We start from the raw sequence: 22,150 nt of genomic DNA, 5'->3' as shown, positions 1-22,150 counted from the left end.
GAAAATCAATTTTGCAACAAAATTTCACATTTTTAAGCCTAATTAGGAAAACATTTACTTCACAGAAAAGCATTTGGAGAATACATATTCATTCAAATGGCAAAAGTTTTTCAGCCTCCACTGGTCAATTACTTGCTACGTCTTTGGAATGGGTTAAAGTCTTTACTCCTTAGGACATCTTTGATGTCCAAAGATCATAAAAGAACTGATGCTTTTTCTAAGTATACTTAGCAGTCAGATGGTAACTCATGCCCTCCGAGAATCTCTGCGCAACAAATCAATGCCCCAAATGGAAACCCTCACAAAAGGTTAACTGGTGGTATTTTAAACACAGATGCCAATAAGAACCCTTCCTGTCGTTCACAATCTCTCACATTAGAGAAATCCAACAAAGACACTTATATCGATCCACAACATTCCAGGAAGTTCCACTTATTTCTATTTGTTTACTTGTTCATTGTCTGTCTTCCCCGGCTAGACTGTAAGCTTCAAGTGCAGCAGCAGCCATATTTATTGTTCCCCGCCATGAAACCAAGTTTAATCACAGGAGGCAAGCACACAGTAGGTGTGCAAAAATATTTTTTAAAAATATTTTTGATTGAAGAAATGGGGCAAGGTGTGTATTAAACTGTGGGGGGTTTCAAAATTCCCCCTTTAAAGTCTATGTTAATAATTGTAATTGTGTTCTTATTTTATAAATGAGGTCTTAGGTATTCTCAAAGTCTATCAACAAAACATCCTCGTATTAAATGATGAAAATCGTTTAATATCTTTTGGGGCATTTTGGTCTGTTGCTTTTAAAAAAAGGAAGTATAGATGCTTATCAAAATCACTGTTATTACTGTTTGTTAATGGACATGAAAGTGGTGATAGTTGTTTTTGTTGTTGTTAAAGCTTATTCAGTATCTCATTCTTCTCTGTAACTTCTGCTTTTCAATTTTTTATTTAAATTCTTAGTTAACATACAGTGTAATATTGTCTTCAGGAATAGAATTGGTCTTTCTCTGATTAACATTTCCCTTAGCATAATACTTTCTGGCTCTATCCGCACTGTTGCAAATGACAAGATTTTGTTCTTGTTGGTGGCTGAATAATATTCTATTATATGTATGTACATACATATAATTATATGTATGTACATACACTACATCTTCTTTAGCCGTTCATCAGTCAGTAGTCATTTGGGCTCTTTCCATAGTTTGGCTATTGTTGATAATGCTGCTATAAACATGGGGGCGCATGTACCCCCTTTGAATCTGTATTTTTGTATCCTTTGGGTAAATACCTAGCAGCACAATTGCTGGATCATAGGGTAGTTCCATTTTTAGTTTTTTGAGAAACCTCCTTACTGTTCTCCAGAACAGCTGCACCAGTTTGCATTCCCACCAACAGTTCAAGTGGGTTCCCCTTTCTCCACATCTTCACCAACACCTGTTGTTTCTTGTGCTGTTAATTTTAGCTATTCTGACAGGTGTAAGATGATATCACAGTTTTGATTTCTTTTTTCCTGATGAGTAATGTTAGCATCTTTTCATGTGTTTTTCTCTGTAACCTTCTCACCTGGTTTCCATGACACACAGAGAGCTTGCAGTTTAGCTTAGTCTAACTTTAGATAAAGTTAGGATTTAGTTCAAGCTATAAGGTAAGTCTCTGTTTGCAACATGGAAATTTACCCAGAAGGAGATGGAAAAGAATCAGCTTCAAGGAGAATTCCAAGAATATGAACAAATACCTATGTTTATCATAGAGTATTTATTGCTAGTCATGTTTATAAGTAATAGATATGATAGAGTGGTACTTAGTTGTCTTATAATACATTAAGACCATGATACAATTTAGTGCAGTTAGTATTTATATGTTCATTTTATGGGACTTGGAACATAATAATTCCATTTAAACTAGTACAGAAATAGAGTTGCCTTTGATTTTTGGTATGTTTTTGGGTGTAGCTATGGTTTACTTGATTTTGAATCTTTGGTCAAAATTCCCATCACCAATTATAACTGTATTGTTATGCAGTGTAAGTATTGCCTGTTTCATGATGTGGTTTCTAAGAACATCATAGGAAAAAAGCAAACAAATAACTTGAAATATCCCTCTAGTGTGTAGGGTATAATTTGGCTGCCTTTCTAGTTAAAAAGACTTTTCATGCGCAAATGGATGAAACCAAATTCTCACTTCACTGAGTTCCTAAATGAAAATTTAATATCATTTTACTTTCATTGTAAATTCTCTAGAAAACTAAATTTAGAGTCTAAAGAATTAAATTAGGGGAGAGAGACTCTGGTTATTTTCACAATACCCTTTCATGACCTTCCATTGTCACATACTTTAACCTACTGAGTTACCCCTCTCCTTCACAGCTCTAACCACCCAGAGGCCTGTGTTCCCAACCAAAATTCACCTTCATTAACACGTACTTTAACTTCTCTTCTGAAGCGATAAACACAAATAATAAAAGCTTTCTTTTACTGAGTGTCTGCTGAGTGCCAACAAAAATAATTTTCACAACACTCCTCAGCATTGGCATTATTAGGAGTGAGAAACCTGAAGGCCAGGAAAGTCTAATTTGTCAAAGTTCATACAACGAAGGCCAGGGCTAAAATTCAAACACAGGTCTGAAACCCACACTCTATTTAACCATGCCATCTTCGTTAAACAATCTTTCCCAGTCTTTTCAGCCTCAAAATGGAGATTAAAACAATTTAAATGCAAAATCAAAAAACACACAAACAAAAAAAAAAACCCAATTGATGCAAACTAGTTTTTCTCAACTTTAGCTTATTTTTTTCAAAATCTTAACATTTGATCAGTTTGCTTTGAGAACTTGCAACTGGTTAAAGTCTGCATATATATTTTCCCTCTCAAATATCATAATACATTACAAATATATGTAACATACCAAAAAAACAACTATGGCATTTTGTTTCTTCTTAATATTTAATAAATAGTCAGCATGAATTCCTACCCAAGATAGAAAGCCCTAAAATGCCAAGGTACTCATTAACACAAACAGGTTGTTATTCACTCATGAGTACTGATGAATTTAATGAAGGCAGAGGGATTTTGCTTTCCATTAAAAAAAACTTCTTCATTAAACAGAATATAAATTCCCATCCATTCATTTAAAATATACTGAATAATTGTGAAATTAGTATATAAAAGTATATCATAAAGTATATAAAACAGAAAATTAAGACTCACACATGGAAAGTGGCAATAATAGCAACAGAAATTTACAGTGCAAAATAACAAAAGCTTCAGGAAGAACCAAGTAAGAAGTAGAAATTTCAAATGTACCAAATGTTTTATTAAAGCAAGAAGAAAAGGCATAGAGAGGGAGGCTCCACTGAAGGCTTGAAAAAAGTGAACCGTCTTTCAAGAGAATTTGAATAGACAGACAGAAACAGAAGGCCTTCAAGAAATTAAAAGATCAGCAACGGGCACCTGAATGGCTCAGTCAGTTAAGCATCCAACTCTTGATTTCGGTTCAGGTCATGAGTTCATGGTTGGTGGGACTGATCCCCATGTTGGACTCTCGGCTGACAGCACAGAGCTTGCTGCGGATCCTCTCTCTCCCTCTCTCTCTCATGCACATGCATGCATATGCACACCCACGCTCTCTCAAAATAAATAAACTGTAAATTTTAAATAATTGTGAAAGAGATCAGCAAGAGCAAGTTTGCAGAGCTGAGACTGTCAATAACAAGCTTAGCTAAGAGTGGAGGGAGGGCTTAAACACATACCCTGATATTGAATAAATAAGACCGAATGAAGTATTTTAGTGACAGTTTGTCTCTTAAATATCAGACTGATGAATTGAGACCCAGGACACTAAGTGAAGCTTGTTAGAAATTGTTCTTCCCTAGGACAAGAGTTGGAATATGAAAGCCAAATCCACATCTGTGCCAAATACTCTACTAACTGCTTTTCTCACATGAGCTCATGTAATTCTTGGGGCAGTCCTATGGGATAACTCTTCATATCCCTATTTCACATGTTATAAAATATGATTGGCCCAGTTTCACCCAGAAAATAAGCAAAAAAGCCAAGATTTAGACCCAGGTCTGCCTGAATCACAAACCCATTTTCTGTCTACTCTGCCATATTGCCACTCAGCTAACTAAAGCTCCACGAGCACAGGGATACTATATCTCCTTTACCTTCTCATCTACAGGGCCTTCCACTTTGCCTAGAATCTCCAAAGTGCTTGAGTGACTATTAAATATTTTCAAGTGAATTGAACAAATTAGAATGAAATGAGAATTTTCTGTATCAAACATACATTATGAGTTTTACCACCTTCAAGGAAGTCATCTTTGAAGGTACTCCATTATCCCTGTGTACTGCTTATATGGTACACCCAAAATATTTTGAATTCTATTTCCTCTCTCCATAAGTTTCAGTGTACAATGCATTCTTTCCTCCTCAACAGTGGCTTCTTGTCTTCACAAGTTCAATTTTATTGAAATTGCCATAATCTATTTAGAGTCAAGCAGGAGTTGATGATCAAATGGAGTAAAATACTTTTACTTACTGTGCTAATTAATATAATAGGGTCTATGTTCTTGCAAGACTTATTTTTTTAATGTTTATTTTGAGACAGAGAGCAAGTCGGGTGGGACAGAGAGGTGGGTGGGGCAAAAGATCTGAAACAGGCTCTGTGCTAACAGCAGAGAGCCCAATGTGGACTTGAACCCACAACCATGAGATCATGACCTGAGCTGAAGTCCATCCAGGCACCCCTGTTCTTGTAAGATTTATATTCTGACTCTGAACAAAATGTTATCAGCGTTAGCCTCATTGTATGGTCTCTCAAATGGATCACTGTGGGAAAAAAAATATTGGGGGATAAAGTTCTAACACATCTAATACTAAGGAATCTAACTGTTTTAATAGAAAATGATGTAGGGGGTAGTTTTTCTCTTAACTCAAAGAATATAAGTTTTCAGCTGAATTTTGAATAAAACAGAGCAAAGTGGGTTGGAAGCACAGGTTTTTGAATATAGATTGGTAGAGCAGCAAATGAGGAGTGGGGGTTGAAATAGGAATAAACAGAAAACAAAAAGATGAGAAAAATGACATAGATAAGAGCAGTCTTGCCTACATCAAGTTTATTATTCAAATAGTGAAGAGAGTTTTGAGTGGGAAGCCATGTGATCAATGCAGGGGAAGGTCTTGTTCTGTTGCGTCCTCTGTCTTCCACACATTTGGATCTCTTACAATGTAATCCTTTCTGGGGAGTTCATCATATGTTTCGGAACACTTTTTTTTTTTATTATCTTGTTTGTGAATTCTTCAATGTTTTTACCTTCTGTCTTACTCCTACCTCACTTTGAGCAGGCCAAGTGTTTTTATTGTGAAAGCTCTAATCCATTACAATCTGTTACTCTGCAATTAGATGAAATGTCAGCAATTGAGTACTATGTGTACTATGGAATAAAGGAGAAGAATGAGAACTTGCTGAAAAACAAGAGCTTAAATAATTAAGAGATGAAAGAGAAGGAACATGCACGTACACACACACTTGTTCCTAGAGATTTTTATGAATTTTATGAGTAAGAGTCTTTAAATTATTCTAAGTTAATTTCATTCATTTATTCTTTTATTTATTCAGCATGTATTTATTAAGTCCCTTTTATGAGCAGGGACTGTTCTAGTTTTTACGAATACAATGGTGAAGAAGACAGGCCCATTCAGCTTAGTCAGTTATAATTTAGTGGTGAAACAGCCCCATTAGGGGAGATTAAAGCTCTGGTTCTGGACTCAACCTATGTGGACCCAACCATGACTCTACTTACGACTGGTATGTCCTTGGGCTTATTGCTTAACCCTTCTGTAAAATGGGATATTACCCACCTGCATGAGTTATGATACATTCTAAAGGAGATACTTCACATGAAATAGAACAATTCTTGGCACCTAATAAACTCTCAGTAAATGTTATTCTTATTATTGGGAACATGGATCGGTACCCTTATCTCCTCACCAGCAGAAAAAGCATCACTCTGACCAGTAGACCTAGATCCTTCATTCTGTAAAGAGACATGGACAGACCACAGGTTGAGAAGGCATTGTCATGCATGGTTTTGATAAAAGGGAGGAGGACTGAGCTTAAACCACACGTATGAGAGACTGTGGGGCATGAAAAGAAGTCACAAATGACAACGCAGGGTGAGGCTCACCATGAAAGAGGGGAAGGTGATACTAACACGATGTGGCCCCAGTGACTATGTACTTCTCTATGCTCTGACACCACAAAAAAGAATTCAAAGTTCAGGCGATCCTACAAGCCAAAAAATCTGACAATAATTAGTGCTTGCATGGATGTAGAGAATTGAAACCCTCCAACATTTCGAGTGACAAAGTGAAATGGGGTTGCTACTTTGGAAAACAGTTCAACGGTTTCCCAAAATGTTAAATGGATAGTTATCATATGACCTAATAATTCAACTCCTGGGTATATACTCAAGAAAAATAGAGACACATGTACACACACAAACACACACACAGATACACACGTGTGTAAATATACACACAAACTGTATGAGAATGTTCATAGCAGTATTTTTCTAAATTTCCAAAAAGTAGGAAGAACTCAAAATTCCATCAGCTCATAAATAAAACATGCTATATCCACATAACAGAGTATTATTCAGTCACATAAAAAAAGGGATACAGTACTGATACTTGCTATAGCATGGATGAACCAGAATAGGCAAATCCACAGACAGAAAGCAGATTAACAGTTGTGTAAGGCTGGAGGCGGGGGGAGGTGAGGGGGCGGAAGAATGACAGCTAATGGTTAGGAGTTCCTTTGTGGGGTGATGAAAATATTCTAAAATTAGGTAGTGGTGATGGTCACACAATTCTGCATACATTAAAGTCCACTGAATCATGCACTTTAAGAGGGTGAATTTTAGGGGCATCTGGGTGGCTCTGTTGGTTAACCAATTCTGGCTCAGGTCATGATCTTGCAGTCCATGAGTTCAAGCCCCATGTCGGGCTCTGTACTGACAGCTCAGAGCCTGGAGCCTGCTTCAGATTCTGTGTTCCCTCTGCTGTCTCTTTCTCTTGCTCTCTCTCAAAAATAAACATTTAAAAAAAAAGAGGGTGAATTTTATGTTATGTGAATTGTATCTCAGGAAAGTGGTTCTTTAGAAAGAGTTAAGTACTGAAACCCTCAATATGGAAGCATGATGTTTAATGCTGATCAGGGCCTCATTTGAAACAGCACTCAGGTATGCTGGGAGTTCTTTCCTGATACCGTTGGAGAAGTTTACAGAGGTTTTCTCAAAATATTCTAGTTTCTCTTTAAACCACAGCATTTGTCTTCCAGATCGTGCTTGTCACCACATGCCTCTTGAAAGAAGGTCAATATTAAGACCCCTTTGGATAGTGAAGAACCCAGGCCTACACCTAGGCCATGTGGCTAGCCAGAGAACTCAGGCTTCAAAACACCAGTTTCACTGACTCCAAAGCCGTTTTCTACTGGTCTATGCCCCTCAGGGTAGGAAGTATTAGGCTTAATTCTCCTGACATAAAAACACTGTCTACAATATGAAGGCTAATTCTTTTCGAGTCTGTCTTCATATCATAGCTTCTCAGATGTCCCCAGTTATTTACTTGGGGTTGTTTCCAATTTTGAATTACTATGAACAGAGCTGTCATAAAGGTACTTGTACAACTTACTATGGACACCTGTTTTCATTTCACCCAAGCACTGCTCATATGTGAGTGTATGTATCATGCTTTTTTAAACTAAAGTGGCCAGGATGCCACATTAAATCATTTATACAGGAAAGCATTACAGTATTTCCCATCTGAGATTCAGTAATATTTTCTTCTCATCCTCACGAGCCTCCTTGATGATGCTTAGCTCACTTTGATCATTGACCTCAGCATTGTATTATCTATGCTGAACCACGCAGTTGGCACCCTCATCACACACATCCCTATTCTCCAAGTGTCCCTGCTTGGCCACACAATGCTATTACGTGAAAAGATGCCTTGTTTACCCATTTTGTTGACCACATAAGTTGAGTATGAGCTCCTTGGAAGTAAGGAAAGTAGTTCATACTTTTGCAGATCGCAGGAGTTAGCCCTCCGGAGAAAGTTTGTCATGGAGCAAATAAGGACATAACTCAGATTCCAAATCCCATAAACTCTGAGCCTCATTTCTTTGTATGTGAATGTTGTTGAAAAGTGTAAAAGAAATTATTTACTTTTATGTTTGAAATTTTTTCCCAATGATTTTAATAACTGTATAGTCGTGCAACCATTAAAACAACCTAACTTTAGAGTATTTCCCCAAAAAGAAACTTCACGTCCATTTGCAGTCACTCCCATTCTCACCTCTCATCCTGAGACCACTGTTAACCTGTTCCGTCTTTATGGATTTTCCCATTCTAAACATAGCATATCAGTGTTAATCCTATAATATGTGGCCTTAAAAAGTCTAATACCAAATAAATTCCTAAAATAAATAGACACTGAGTAATGAATCACTTTGTTTTGTTGGGGGTAAGTCCATTGTTTGCAATACCATGTAGCAGTTTCAGGAGTATTTTTCCTGTCACTGCAGGGCCAGTGACAGTCACAGTATCTCAGAGATGCTCCTGTCCACCCTTTCCAGATTTCAAGTGCCTGAGGGCAAGTGGAATGGCACCCTAAGCTTTTGGAAAAGCTGATGGAAGAATTGTTTGTTGGTCTACTTCAAACCAAACAACTCCTGTCACTTGCTGTCTCCTGCCAGCTTTATCTTCTCTCTTCTCTGTTCTTTCTCTCTTCACAAGAAGAACTCAGGGAACAAATAAATAATTTAGCTTACTTTTTTATCCCACTTTTAATGTCCTTTGAGTCGCTAATAAGGTGAAATTATTTTCTCTCTGACATGGCCAGGGATGCATGTCAGAGTCTCTCTCCTGGGTTCCAGGAGCTGGCAAACTTCTAGCTTGGAAAACACAGGCAAGCCTGGAGCATTAGGGCCTGTCAAATCCAGCTGTGGGCAAACCACCTACATATACCTTTGAAACGCTTCGAGGGCAGTGTTCTTAGCAGTGATGCCTTTCATCCTAGAATGAGCCTTGCTTTCAACATCCCTTCCAAAAGTAACTTCTAAATCAGTATTTCTTTTCATGTGGAGCGTCGTTTATATTCAAGAATAATTTTCCAGACTTCAGGTAGCACGAGAGGGTAGGGATGAGCATCTGGGAGTGAAGCACCAGGCCCTGCAGACAATGCTGCTAGAAGGGAAGAAATGTGTTCTGAAAATACTTCTCGCAAAGGCTTCTCCTTCTCTATGCTTCAGACACTCTGGAATGTGGCTAGAGGTTGTGTTTACCAAAAGTTAACCAACTGCTCTTTGGTTTAAGATGTTATTTTTACAGAAGCACATCAATATTCTGACACGGTACTCCCCTGAAGTTTTGTTTTCTGCTCGTGTCTTAAAGACAGAGGGAAAAAAATGTCTTTCTGGAACCAGCATGTCAGGAATAGTCTGTTCTTAATTGTATTCCAGTGTCAAAAGGCAAAAATAGAGATTAGAATTCAAAATAGGTCAAGAGTCTGGAGTTTTCTGTTTTGATTTTAGAACACATTTTTGAACAGCCTCAGTCATCAATAGGAAATCCAGACAGCCTTTGAAATACTTGCCTAATATAAAACCAACAGCAGTGTTTAACTTAGATTCCGAGGAGAGATAGATGCTTCTGTTTGAGGTCATTAACTTTCCAAGTACTCTCATATTGATATTTTGTTTATAGTGAGGCCATGTTTGAAAATGACATCAAGGCTGTGAAACCTGAGTGTCACCGTAGGTTTGCCTGATTTTAGGGGGAATAAGTTATTCACGTTTCTATTTGGTAGACTATATTGTCAAAGCTCTGTTACCTGGAAAAATCAGATAGAGTAAAACTTCTCTTTAACGGTGTTGAAATTCAAATCTATTGAGATTACGAGCCAGGCACTGTGCTAAGTATGGTAACTAATGGATGGCTGAAACTCAGACTTTTGGAGTCAGACACTCCAAAAACTCCTCCATCATGCTAGAAGGTCTCGGAGAAAGAGGTTCTAGGGCCTGTGCTAGGGATATTTTAATCCGCCAACACACAGACACACTGCACATGCCCTAGACTTTGTTTCCCAGTCTCTCTTCTCCCAGCTCCCAGGCCACTCCCATGCTGTGCAAAGGGAGGGTCACCATGGCCTGCCTCAATTCGACACCCTCCTTATTCCCAAGTCTCTGAGCTCCTCCCAAGCTTTCTGGGTCAGTCTTTTCTGTGGCATAGATCTGTGAAAGAGCCCACAGGAGATTCACATGTTTCTGTTCCCGAGTCTCTCTACCTCCATCCTCCGATTTGTTCCATTCCATTATACTACAAGTTCCTGGAAATAGGAAATCACTGCTTCCCAGTCTTTCACTGCCTTTCATTATAGTGGGTATGATGATGAACTTGGAGCAGGACTTCCTACCTTGCCATCATGTCTAAAACACCAAAGGTTAAGGAAACATTTTAATGTTCTCCAAACAATGTTTAATTCGATGTACTTGGATATGAGATTTTTTTTTCAAAACAGGATATCTTTGTATGCTTAGAGTTCTCTAAGGCCCTGTGCTTCATAAAGCAGTAGGAGAGGCTCCTTATTAATACCCTATGGGGAAGAGCAGATACAGAGCTCTGCAGAATTATGCAATTCTTTTGTCATTACTAAAATCATTTCTAAAGAGCAGTTGGCCAAAAATGGACCATTCCCCTATAAAGTACTGCAATTTGAAATGTGGCCCTGGGGCGCCTGGGTGGCGCAGTCGGTTAAGCGTCCGACTTCAGCCAAGTCACGATCTCGCGGTCTGTGAGTTCGAGCCCCGCGTCAGGCTCTGGGCTGATGGCTCGGAGCCTGGAGCCTGTTTCCGATTCTGTGTCTCCCTCTCTCTCTGCCCCTCCCCCGTTCATGCTCTGTCTCTCTCTGTCCCAAAAATAAATAAAAAACGTTGAAAAAAAAAATTTAAAGGTTGAAATGTGGCCCTGACTATCCTCCTGGATTTCCTTTTCAAAATCCAAGTCTTGTAAGAAAAAGAGAGAGGAGGACAGAAAAAGCCTGAGCTACCTCTCACAAAACCAGATCATGACTAAACGTATGGCATCTAGGACCCGATTCATTCTTTCTTAAAATCCAAATGTTGACTATTTCAAAAAAATCATTGTAGCATTCTCACCTAGGGATTGTTATGTCATCTTTATAGGAATTCCTGTGACCAGCCTCATGTACAACTTAGCCAAATTTGTAAGTACTTTTTATGTCAGGTCTGAATTTAAGAAGCAGCTGTAGTGCCCTTCTCAGCCATGACTTTCAAAGCCCTGTATCAGGTGCTGCCAATGGTGGATTCTTGCCACCACACCCCTAAACCCAACCTTTTCCACCTGTGTTCCCTCTTTAGAAATCTCATTTGGAGATTCTAATTGTTAATCAATTTCTGTGGGAGGAAAAATCGCTTACAAATTCAACTTAAATGTGAAATAATTAAGTACATTAGCTCAGTGAAATCTCACAAACTATGGTATAGATATTTAACTAGGTATGCAGATGAAGACACTGAGGCTCACAGAGGCAAAGACAATTGTCCAAAATCACCTAACAACAAAATAGTGACCATTTAAATCAGTGGTTTGACTTGTTCCTAAGTCCACATTAATTACTGTTTATTCTATTTTTAAATTCTCTTAGAGCAAGGACTCCACATCAAATTCCTAGTATTGGGAGTCAGGAACAGTTAGAGGAAAGTACAAGACCCCTGGTAATGAACTCCTAAGACATGCAGAATGTGACTCTGCTGGCCTTTTCTGTTTTAAAAAATGGATTGAAATTTTTCCTGAAGCAGCAATCAGGATCAGAAAGGTACCTCAAGAGGGACATGCAGGGGCGTAACAAACATGCAGGGGCTCCTGGGTGGCTCAGTCGGTTAAGCTTCTAACCCTTGGTTTCAACTCAGGTCACAAGCTCATGTTTCTGGAGTTTTAGCCCCACATTGGGCTCTGCGTTGACAGTCCAGAACCTGCTTGAGATTCTCTGTCTCCCTCTCTCTCTGTCCCTCCCCTGGCTCTCTCCCTCTCTCAAAAAATAAACTGAAAAAAATTTAAGTAACATATATGCAAGTTTGAGTTCTGGTTCTTCCTCTCCTGCTGTGGTAAACAAAAGGAAATTGTTTCTCTCAGTGACTGTTACTCCAAATACAACAGGGCTAAACCTGAAAACAGACAAGAGCTGAGACACAGCTAAAATTTTAACATGGCTGATTTAGGCCACAACTGCTGTCTGGAGCATTTGGTTTGAGTCTGAGAGAAGTATTTACCAGGATGTGTTGTACAAGTCACCAGGGGAAGATTCCATGGCAGAACCCCGTACACAATCTCAAGGATCAAACTTCCTTTCAGACCTTCCTGTTCTACACATAATGAATACAGTGCCTTGGGCTAGAATTTAAGTAACTGGAAGCAAAAAGCAGCTCATCATGAATGATTTCTACAGGAAGACAATGCTTGAGACACAGAGTGATCTCCTCTGAGTGGAGCAGAGAGCCACTTGCCCAGCTATTAGTTAGAGTGCCAGGACCCAAAGCGGGAAGCAGAGGCTGGGAGCAGAACCGGAAGAATACAGTCCGTTGTCTGTCTCCAGCCCACATGCTGACCCGCCATCTTGCACCACCACTCCACCCTCAGCCCCGCCAACATTCTCCAAGGCTTCAGGCTGCCTCCTTTCTGGAGAAAATTGTATGCACTTGACTTCAGAACTAAGAACGGAAATGGTCCATATCCTAAATGCAAGCTCTGGCAAACCTAAACCAAACTGCTGTAAATGTTAAGCTGAAGTCTCTCAAAGAGTTTAAGACCTAAGTTATTCAAACCCATTCTGAGACTGTGACAGTTAAAGACTAATCTATCCCCAAACAGAAACTGCTACTGGCATCATCTATGCCTCACCCTTCCGATTAAAAAACTCTGAGATTAGTGTCTTACTTAAAAGCCTGCGTCTGTTTGGATTATCTTTCATGTCGCATTTACTTCAACTTGTATTAGTTCACATTCACCCCCCAAAATGTAGATCATTAAACAAGTGATAAGTTTAAGATTTACATGATCTCTGTTCTTATGAGTGTCACAGTGAATATTATTACTATTGCCTCACATTTGCATGACCCTTTCGCATGTGCTAGAGGCCACTGGGACTCAAGCCCTGTGCCTCTGAAGCCAATTCCCCACTCCCTCAAGTCTCAGGCTGTGGCACCTGCAGTAGTCACCAATCTGATTTGGGCGCTCATAAAAGAACTAGAATCTCTTTCAGAATGAGACAACTGAGTAATTCACGTCCATTTAAAAATATCCATCTGAGGCAGCTTAGAATGACCTTCTGAAGCGGCTGAAATCCAAATAAAAAGAAAGATGCTGAAACATGGCATGGAAATGAAAAAAGACCCTCCTGACAGTGCTGAATGTTGAAACACGTATCTACAAGAGCCTACCTCTCTGGAGGGTTTTGAAAAATAAGAATTGGGACATGGGTTTGTAATCCAGCTTCAAGGTAAGGGAATAGACAAGGTGATCTCTCATGGGATCTAGCAGCCCGGTGATTCATCAAAGAAGGTGTTTGAAAAGCAAAGCCATAAAAGAAACAGCTATAGCATCAATCTAAATCAAGGCTTACATGGACTTTCTCTTTTTTTTCAAACTTCTAATCTCTCACTGCATTTTCATAAGACCTATCACAGTAGGACATACCCTCTACAATTACTTTGACAAACAACAGTATTGGTACTCAGGTTTTTAGTCTCTTTCAAAGTAAATCAATTTTTGACAATAAAAAATAGCCAAAACTGATCCCCAAAGCTCTGGACGGCAGTGATAGATTTGGGGAGTTGATTTAGCAAAGTGGGTTTCCATACATCAGCCCCTGGCTAACTTTCTTGGGCAAGTGCCCATAAGCAGCACTGCCCCAGTGGAAAATCAGACCAATACAGTAAAAATAAGAGTCATGTCACAGTGACTTTCCTACCAGGTACCTTGTAAAGAAAGCCACCAGGTAAAGAAAATGTTTTTCTTTTTTATACTTAATGAGGGTTACTTGCATTGAAAAGAATTCTGTCCTGAGATGGGAGGTTTCACACTGTAAAGAGTTCTTGCAAACAGAAGCATTACAAGCTCAGACTCCGGCCATCATATCCAAACTACATAGATATTCATATTCATTGATGCCACCCTACTCTAACTTATTTCAACACAGCAAAATGTGCCCAGCGTTCAACAGTAAGAAAATGGTTATTTATACCTACCACTTAGTAGGATATTAGATGGTCATTAGCCATAATTATATGGAAAAAATGCAAAATCTAACATTTTACATATACACATATGCCTTTGTTGTGATTTTTAAAAATATTTGCATATGGATAGAGAGAATTTGAGAATTTTGTATCAGGATGCTAAGGAAATTTTTGTTCCCATTTTTAACATACATATCATAAATGCACCCATGCAACACATTTGACATAACAAATGACCATTCTTTCAAAATTCAATCTAGTATGTTCTGATTTCAAAACAGGTTTTTAAGTGCTCTACCGTGAGTTGTAAGAAAATGGGGATAAACTCACATAAGGCTTCCTATATTCCGTTCTCTGCTCCTCATACTCCGACACCAGCTGTAATACATGTACAGTGAATGGGTTTCCATTTTAACTTCTGTTCAGCTGATGAGATTTTCTTCCCCCCCCCCAAGTTAGTGTGCCCCAGAAATTTCCCCAGAAATTATTCCAGAAAAACATTTAGTATTTGCCCTTATGAAATTAGGAAATAGGAAGGTCAAAATCGATCAACATTTTTTTTAAGTTTATTTATTTTGAGAGAGACAAAGACAGTGAATTCTCAAAGAAGAATTCTAAGCAGGTTCTGTGCTGTCAGTGCAGAATCCAATGGTATGGTATGGTTTGAACTCACGAACTGTGAGATCACTACCTAAACTGAAACCAAGAGTCGAATGCTTAACCAACTGAGCCACCCAGGCGCCCCTCAAGTAGATCAACATTTAAAAATGAGACCTGGAGTACCCCTACAGTACCATACAGCTCAGACCCCATTGCAGCATTGCATAGGTCCTGTATCACACAAGGGAAGAAATATGGCAAGGCTAAGAAAAGCTGTGTGGCTGAAATAAAATCTTGACTGGCAAGGAGAAGTTTCTGTGGTGAATCTTGCAATGCCTCACACAAAGGAATGGGGCAAAGTAAAAAGAAAATGGGGCTTGTATCTTGTATTAAACCAGCAGCAAATATATTGTTAAAAGGCTTTCAACACCTTTGAGGTACCATCACACAATCATATTGACTAAAATACTTCTTTGAAGCATGTTAAAACACATTTTTTTTCAGAAAGAGAGAGAGAGAGAGAGAGACGCACGCAAGCAGGAGAGGGGCAGAGTGGGGGGTGGGGCAAAGGATCTGAAATGGGCTCTGTCGTGACAGCACAGAGCCGTATGTGGGGCTCAAACTCACAAACCGTGAGATCATGACCTGAGCCAAAGTCGGATGCTCGACCACCTGTGCCACCCAGGCGTCCCAGAACACACATTTTAAATGCCAGCTAAGTACTAATATAAGTCACCATCAAGTTCCCTTCTCCTGGCCACCACAGGAAACTCTGGTGGTTGGCAGGTTTGCTCTGGTGGTTGGCAGGTTTGCTCCACTGCAATAAAATCCAGTAACCTTTGGATATTCTGCCATAACATCTGAATCCTGCTTAAATATCAGGGGAGCATGGGACCTGGGGGAAGCCAAACTATTCACTCATTTCCAGAAGACTTATAGCCTATTTCTGACAGCTAAGGAGACTTGACTTCCTGCTGTCCTACCAGAAGCTCGGGGGGTGAGACTTCCCAGGACTTACTATGTCACTTTCTAAATCACAGCTTCAGGGTGTGACACAGAATACTCTCTTGGTGGGAAAAAGCTGTGTTCTTGATAGATGCAGTAAAACAGATCATCAGATACTGAACAGAAAAAAACACTGTTATGCACTTAATTTCATACCAAAAACAGAAAACACAGAACTTATTTTTGAGCTTGCTATCATCTCTCAAGTTCAGGTCTATTTGTAAATGCCAGCTTTGAGTAATTAAAAAGCCTATATAAAATCATTTCCATGAAACCTACAGCTTATGAAAAGCAGAGAAAGTATTGTCCATTGTGTGTAAAGCTTACGGTTTCCTCATTTCCTTCAGATTTAGTGTGGCTGCTGAAGACTCAGAGAAGGGTCTTTGTACTTGGGTAGACCTGGGTTCAAAGTGCCTCTGCCACTCATGAACTGTGCCAACAGAAATCATCTAGGCTCTCCTGCTTAAATTTCCTTATGCATCAGATAGAGAATACAAAACCTCACCGCAATGTCAACTGCACCTCAATTAAAAAAAGAAACTCATCACAGGCTATTGTAATAAGATGCAGTAACGTGAGAACAGCCAGAACTAGTAACCGTGCAATGAATACCAGCGTCCTTTTCTCCTTTTCCTTCATTTACACTCTTGGGCAATTATATTTTACACAATAACTGTGTGTTAAATTTCCTACTACCACTTTAAAATACAAAGATGATAGGGGCACCTGGGTGGCCCAGTTAGTTGAGTGTCCGACTCTTGATTTTTTCTCAGACCATGATCCCACAGTCATGGGATCGAGCCCTACACTGAGCATACAGCCTGCTTGAGATTCTCTCTCCTTCTACCCCACTCCCCCACTAGTATTCTCTCTTTCTCTAAAATTAAAGAAAAAAAAGAGGATATTTATTGATAAAGGAAAAACAAACAAAGCTTAAAAATCATGTGCCATAAGACATTTCCTGATAGTGTAGTCCAACAAAACAGGAGAAAGCTTTTCTTGCCATTCATAGACAATCAATTTTAGCATCATTATTGAAAAACTCAACTACTTGGGCTTTTCACAATGCCTGGCAGTCCAGACCCCTTTCGATCACATTATGTTTCCTCTTCATGGTGTAGGTTGGGCTATTGAGTCTGAGAGGCCTGTGACAAGCTATAGTTAATAAGTTTTCCATGGTGTCAAAAGTAATAATATTAACACGCCATTGTGAGTTAAATTAATTTTGTTTTGTGCACTAGCCTGCATAAACATGAATGACGTTTTGGAATATGATCAGGCAGGAGCCGAGGAAGAGCCAAGTGGCAAGGCAGAATGAGACACGCTCACAAGAGCCCAGCAGCCAGCTGCATGCATTTGGGGACACAGGAAGAGAAGCGCAGGATATCCTTACAGCACATGTAGGGGTGGGGGTTGCTTTATTTCATTTTGTCCCTTTAAAAAAAGTCCTGAAGAGAGAATTTGTCTTTAGAGAAACTAGAGATGTTTGACATCCTGGCTCTCTTATTTGGAAATGAAAGAGCATCTCTTTGCTAATCTCTGATTTCAAGTGTCTTCAACCCACAGATTTTTTTTTTCTCTGCCCGCAAGAGGTAGCTGATTGGTAATAGCTTTTAAATGGATGACCGTCAAGTGGCTTTTTAAAGTCCTAATGGTTGTGTTTATTTCAGAGACTTCTTCAGATTCCCCCACACAGACCCTGCCAATGGCACCGATAAATGTTATCTGTACACGGTTAAGAGACACATGCTGAAACTAGAAAGAAAATATCTTAAGATGATTCAGTGATCAGATGACCAAAGTGGCTGGTATAATAGCTTGTCTTTTTTCTGTTTCAGCTGTAATATTTCAGCTAGTGCAACCAGAAATCAAATCATGAGGGAAATGAAGATTTCCCTATCAAGATGGTTCTTATAGGTAGGAGCTATATAACCATTTGTACATTACACAGAACTATTATGTGTTACATAGAATGTCGTATGGACAGAACTATGTAATAGTTTGAGACTGCGTACCTGCTCAGACCCTAAGGTGGACAATTTAGGCTATATCCTGTAGTAATAAGCCTCTACATTTCTTTCATGTATCTGTTAGCACTTTGTTTTCTGTCTGTTCAGCAGTACTATTGCTATGCCATCCAATTTTAAATTTGTATGTACAAGTTCCTCTATTTTATTAAAGTTAAGAGCACTGCATTCCTGGCTGTACCTATTGTTCGATATCTGCAGCCATCTCATACGATATGGAAGCACTGTGACTGATCATTTTATACAAAGGAAAAGTGAAGGGACTCCCCCCAAATCATGACTGTTAAGCTATAGAGTCTCTATTTTAACTCAGGTCAATCTGACTCCAAAGCCTATGCTCTAGGTGACACATAACCCCAAAGACCCTTACCTTGTTCCTTCCCAGCCATCAATCCATTATATCTACCAATTGCCTAAATACGTAACTACATGTTCTGTACCTTTCACATTTAACTATAAATGAAATTATATCAGCAACGGAAATGGCTCCTTTGTGGAAGATTTTTTTCATTACTCTGATGCAATTCAGCAAATGTACACCTATCATTCTATGCTGAACTCCAGTGTTATCAAGAGAAATTTAGCCATGTTTCTCCCCTCAAGGAGTTCATAGGTGACAAGGAAGGGATGTTGCTGTCTGGCAGTGAGGAGTTCACATGGGATGATATGTAAGTGAATTAAAAGTGGGCTATAAAGGATGACTAGGAATTCAATAAGTTGTGAATAAGAACTTCCAAAGAGAGGAAGCTGGGTGATCATTTGGAACATTTCAAGAACAAGATGCCTAGATCCAGCTAGGATCTAGTACATGTGAGAGGAAGATATTGGGAGTTGGGGGAGAAGGGGAATGAGACAGAAAAATAAATAAGGATAATAGTATTTTAGAGCCTTGAATGTGGGAGTTAACATTTTATTCTCACAGTTGGGAACCAGAAGGATATTAAAGCTGCCACTGGATGGATCAGTTGTGTGGTTTAGAAAGCTAATTCTTTGGCAGTGCAAAGATAAATTGGAGTCCTGGCCTCCATTCAGGATGTTGTTCTAAAGTGTATAAAACTATACAGCAGTGAAGAAAACTCCAAAGAGTTTTTAAAAAACAGATTTACAGAACTTTGTTTTGAATTAGGCAAGGGGCAGAGAACCATTGAAAATGGTCCCAATGCTAACTTGGCTGACTGAGAAATGAACAAACAGGATAATAAATGAAATTACAGGAAGAGACGCACTAATTTTAAGGAAAAACAGTATGTTCTATTTTGGACATGTTGATTAAAAGAGTACATTTCAACTTAAGATATTTACTCCTCCCCCCCACCAATAACTTAGTTCTTTATACATGATATTTAATGTCTCCAAAATAGTACGAGACCCCATAATCAACTAACATTGGTAAAGAGGCCATGGAATAAGAAATTAAGCAGTCTATTGCTCATAAAGTCAAAAGCTATATACTTTCTTCCCCATCCAAAAAAAAAAAAAAATGTCCAAAGGAAAAAATGTCCTGAAGAACAGGAAATGAACTTCACTCTTACAGTTTAGGCTGGTACAGTTTCAGGCATCCTCAGGAACTTCCCAATTTCCATTTCACTCTTCCCAGTTAAGCAGCCAGGTGTAATAAACCACTGCAACCACTCCCTCTTTACTGTGCTGATCCAAGCTCAGGACCACTGAAGAGTCAAGGGGGAAGCAAAATCCAAACTATGTTTTACCCAATGGTGGGATTCAGTGGACTTCAACTTTGTTAGACCCACCCTGTGAGAAGATCCTGTGCCCCCCTGGAGAAGGAGAACCTAGGGAAGGGTCCAAGTCTGGTGAGATACACATCTTCACACAGACATCTTCCCAGGCCCCATTCCTGGCTGTCTGTGTGCTCTTCAATGTATCCAAGAACAATTGAGTGAGAGCGCTGACTATATGAACATTCACATGACATTATCCTTCCATTAACAGATACTCCTATTTTTGTCGTATTAATTATGTGCTAGGCACTACACCTGGCACTAGCAAAGCAGTGAGCACACAAAGATGGATAAAGTATCAATTTTAAAAAATCATTCTTAATCGCTTATGGATAAAAATATTACTAAGAAGAATACTAAACCAGCAGGCATTATGCATTTACCATGTTCTAGGCACTGCTCACCTCACTGAATTCTCACAACTAGTTGAGATCAGCACTATCATTTTCCCCGCTTTATAGAGTTGGAAACAGAAACTTGGGGACACGGAACAGTTTGCCTGAGGTCACCCAGCTAGTCAGTGGCAAACCAGGGTCTCAAATCTAGGTCTATCTGACTAAAGACTTCAGCTCTAACCTCTACTACCTACATGCAGCCCAGCAGGTGCCTCCATCACTGTATCCACTGACCTTTGGCCACATGAGAACCGAGAAGATAGCATTTATCCCTTGTTTAGAGAAGGTGGATTGCTTTTTTTATTTTGCTAATTCACTGCCTAAAATAATCCCTTTCTTGCATTTGTCCCCTCTTTTGCAGAGAGCCTATCCTTTCACTTTTTTTTCCTCATTTGACCTCCCTAAATTCCTATGAGGAGAGAGGAATAAATTTTATTATCCTTTCTGAATCAAGGCAATGTAATACATCTCCTTTTAGTCCAGCGTATTTAGTTCAGGCAACCTCGGAAATGTAAAGGGAAATTGGGGAGCTTGTGTTTGGACATGCTTCTGCTCCTCTGAGAAACACTTTCATCTCAACAGTCTGCAGATACCTGTACGAGACCTTGAGACCGTCATTCAGGAATTGTAGTCTGCCGATTCCTGCACATTCAGGAAGACACGAAAGCAATTGCAAATTGCTTAACAGACGATGCATAATATTAGAGATGAAGAATCTGGCTGTGAACACTCACACCAGGGAAATCCTGCCATGTGTTTTTTTTTTTCTCCAGTTCAGCACCTTATGCTAGCATTATCTTACTGGCATACAGTTAAACACTTTTGAATAATGATCCAATATAAAAGGAAAATTAACATTTCAGAAGTTTTGCCACATGGAAGAACAAACATGGACTTTTGTGCTTCAGAGACCTGCATTCTGGGTTCTAAAAACCATGTTACCTTAAAGAAGTGACTCCACAGGGCTGAGCCTCAACTTGTTCATTTGCCAGAGAGAATGATAACCTGTATTTCATGGCAGGTGAAGATCTGAAATCCATAAATGAGGGCTTGTAATTAACAACATTTATTGAGTACTAAGTGTCAGGTTCTGTTGCATATACTGCACACATACCAAGCCTTTAATCCTCACAACAGTCGTTTGATTTAGGGGGTACTATTTATTATCATTCTCACTTTCCTGATGAGGATACAAAAATCCCACAAAAGAACATTCCCAGATCATACAGCTGGAAAATGATAAGCCAAGATTTGAACTCAGCAGCAACTGTCTCCATAATAGTTTAAGAACTTAACATCTTTTAGGAATACACACTTAGACTGCAGTCCATTTTCCTTTCTTGACATACCTTACTTGTAAGAATAGGAAATTTTCCCAATCACCCCAGGAAAAACTGCCCCAACTTATTTCTGTAGCTGTTCAAGTTTACCCTCACACACAATTGAGGAGTATTTTTTTTTTTTGCTTCTTGTTATTTTTATTTTAATTTCAGCTGGTTAACGTACAGTCTTGTATTGGTCTCAGGTGTACAATATAATGATTCAACACTTTACATATCACCCTGTGCTGATCACGACAAGTTCTCTTTTTAATCCCCATCACCTATTTTATCCATCCCTTCACTCACCTCCCCTCTGGTAACCATCAGCTTGTTCTCTATAGCTAAGAGTCTGTTTCTTGGTTTGTCTCTCCCTGTTTATTCCCTTCACTTGTTTATTTTGTTTCTTAAAGTCCACATACAAGTGAAATCATATGGTGTTTGTCTTTCTCTGACTTATTTTGCTTAGCATTATACTCTCTAGCTCCATCCATATATTTGAAAATGGCAAGTTTCATTCTTTTTTATGGCTCAGTAGTATTCTATTGTGTGTGTGTGTGTGTGTGTGTATACACGTGTGTGTGTGTGTGTGTGTACCACCTCTTTTTATCCATTCAATCAATAAACACTTGGAAGAGTATTCTTAATCTATAATGGAAATACCTTCCTTCACAAAATTCTCCTACCTAACTCTGTACCATCCTCCCCTATAAGCAACATTGTTAGTTCATTTCTCTACCTTTAATTCATT

The 22,150-nt window shown here is 39.1% G+C and overlaps 1 protein-coding gene across 5 annotated transcripts in view; it reads left to right on the top strand.

Moving 5' to 3' along the window:
• SYT1 (synaptotagmin 1) overlaps positions 1-22,150 on the top strand; it is a 543,967-nt gene that overhangs the window by 403,547 nt on the left and 118,270 nt on the right. The window lies entirely within an intron of this gene.

This window comes from Panthera pardus, unplaced genomic scaffold (genome assembly GCF_024362965.1).
Source record: "Panthera pardus isolate Hobbes unplaced genomic scaffold, ASM2436296v1 HiC_scaffold_6, whole genome shotgun sequence".
NCBI classification, from domain to species: domain Eukaryota; kingdom Metazoa; phylum Chordata; class Mammalia; order Carnivora; family Felidae; genus Panthera; species Panthera pardus.
The sequence above is the reverse complement of the archived record's forward strand: the minus strand, read 5'-3'. Positions and strand labels throughout refer to the sequence as shown.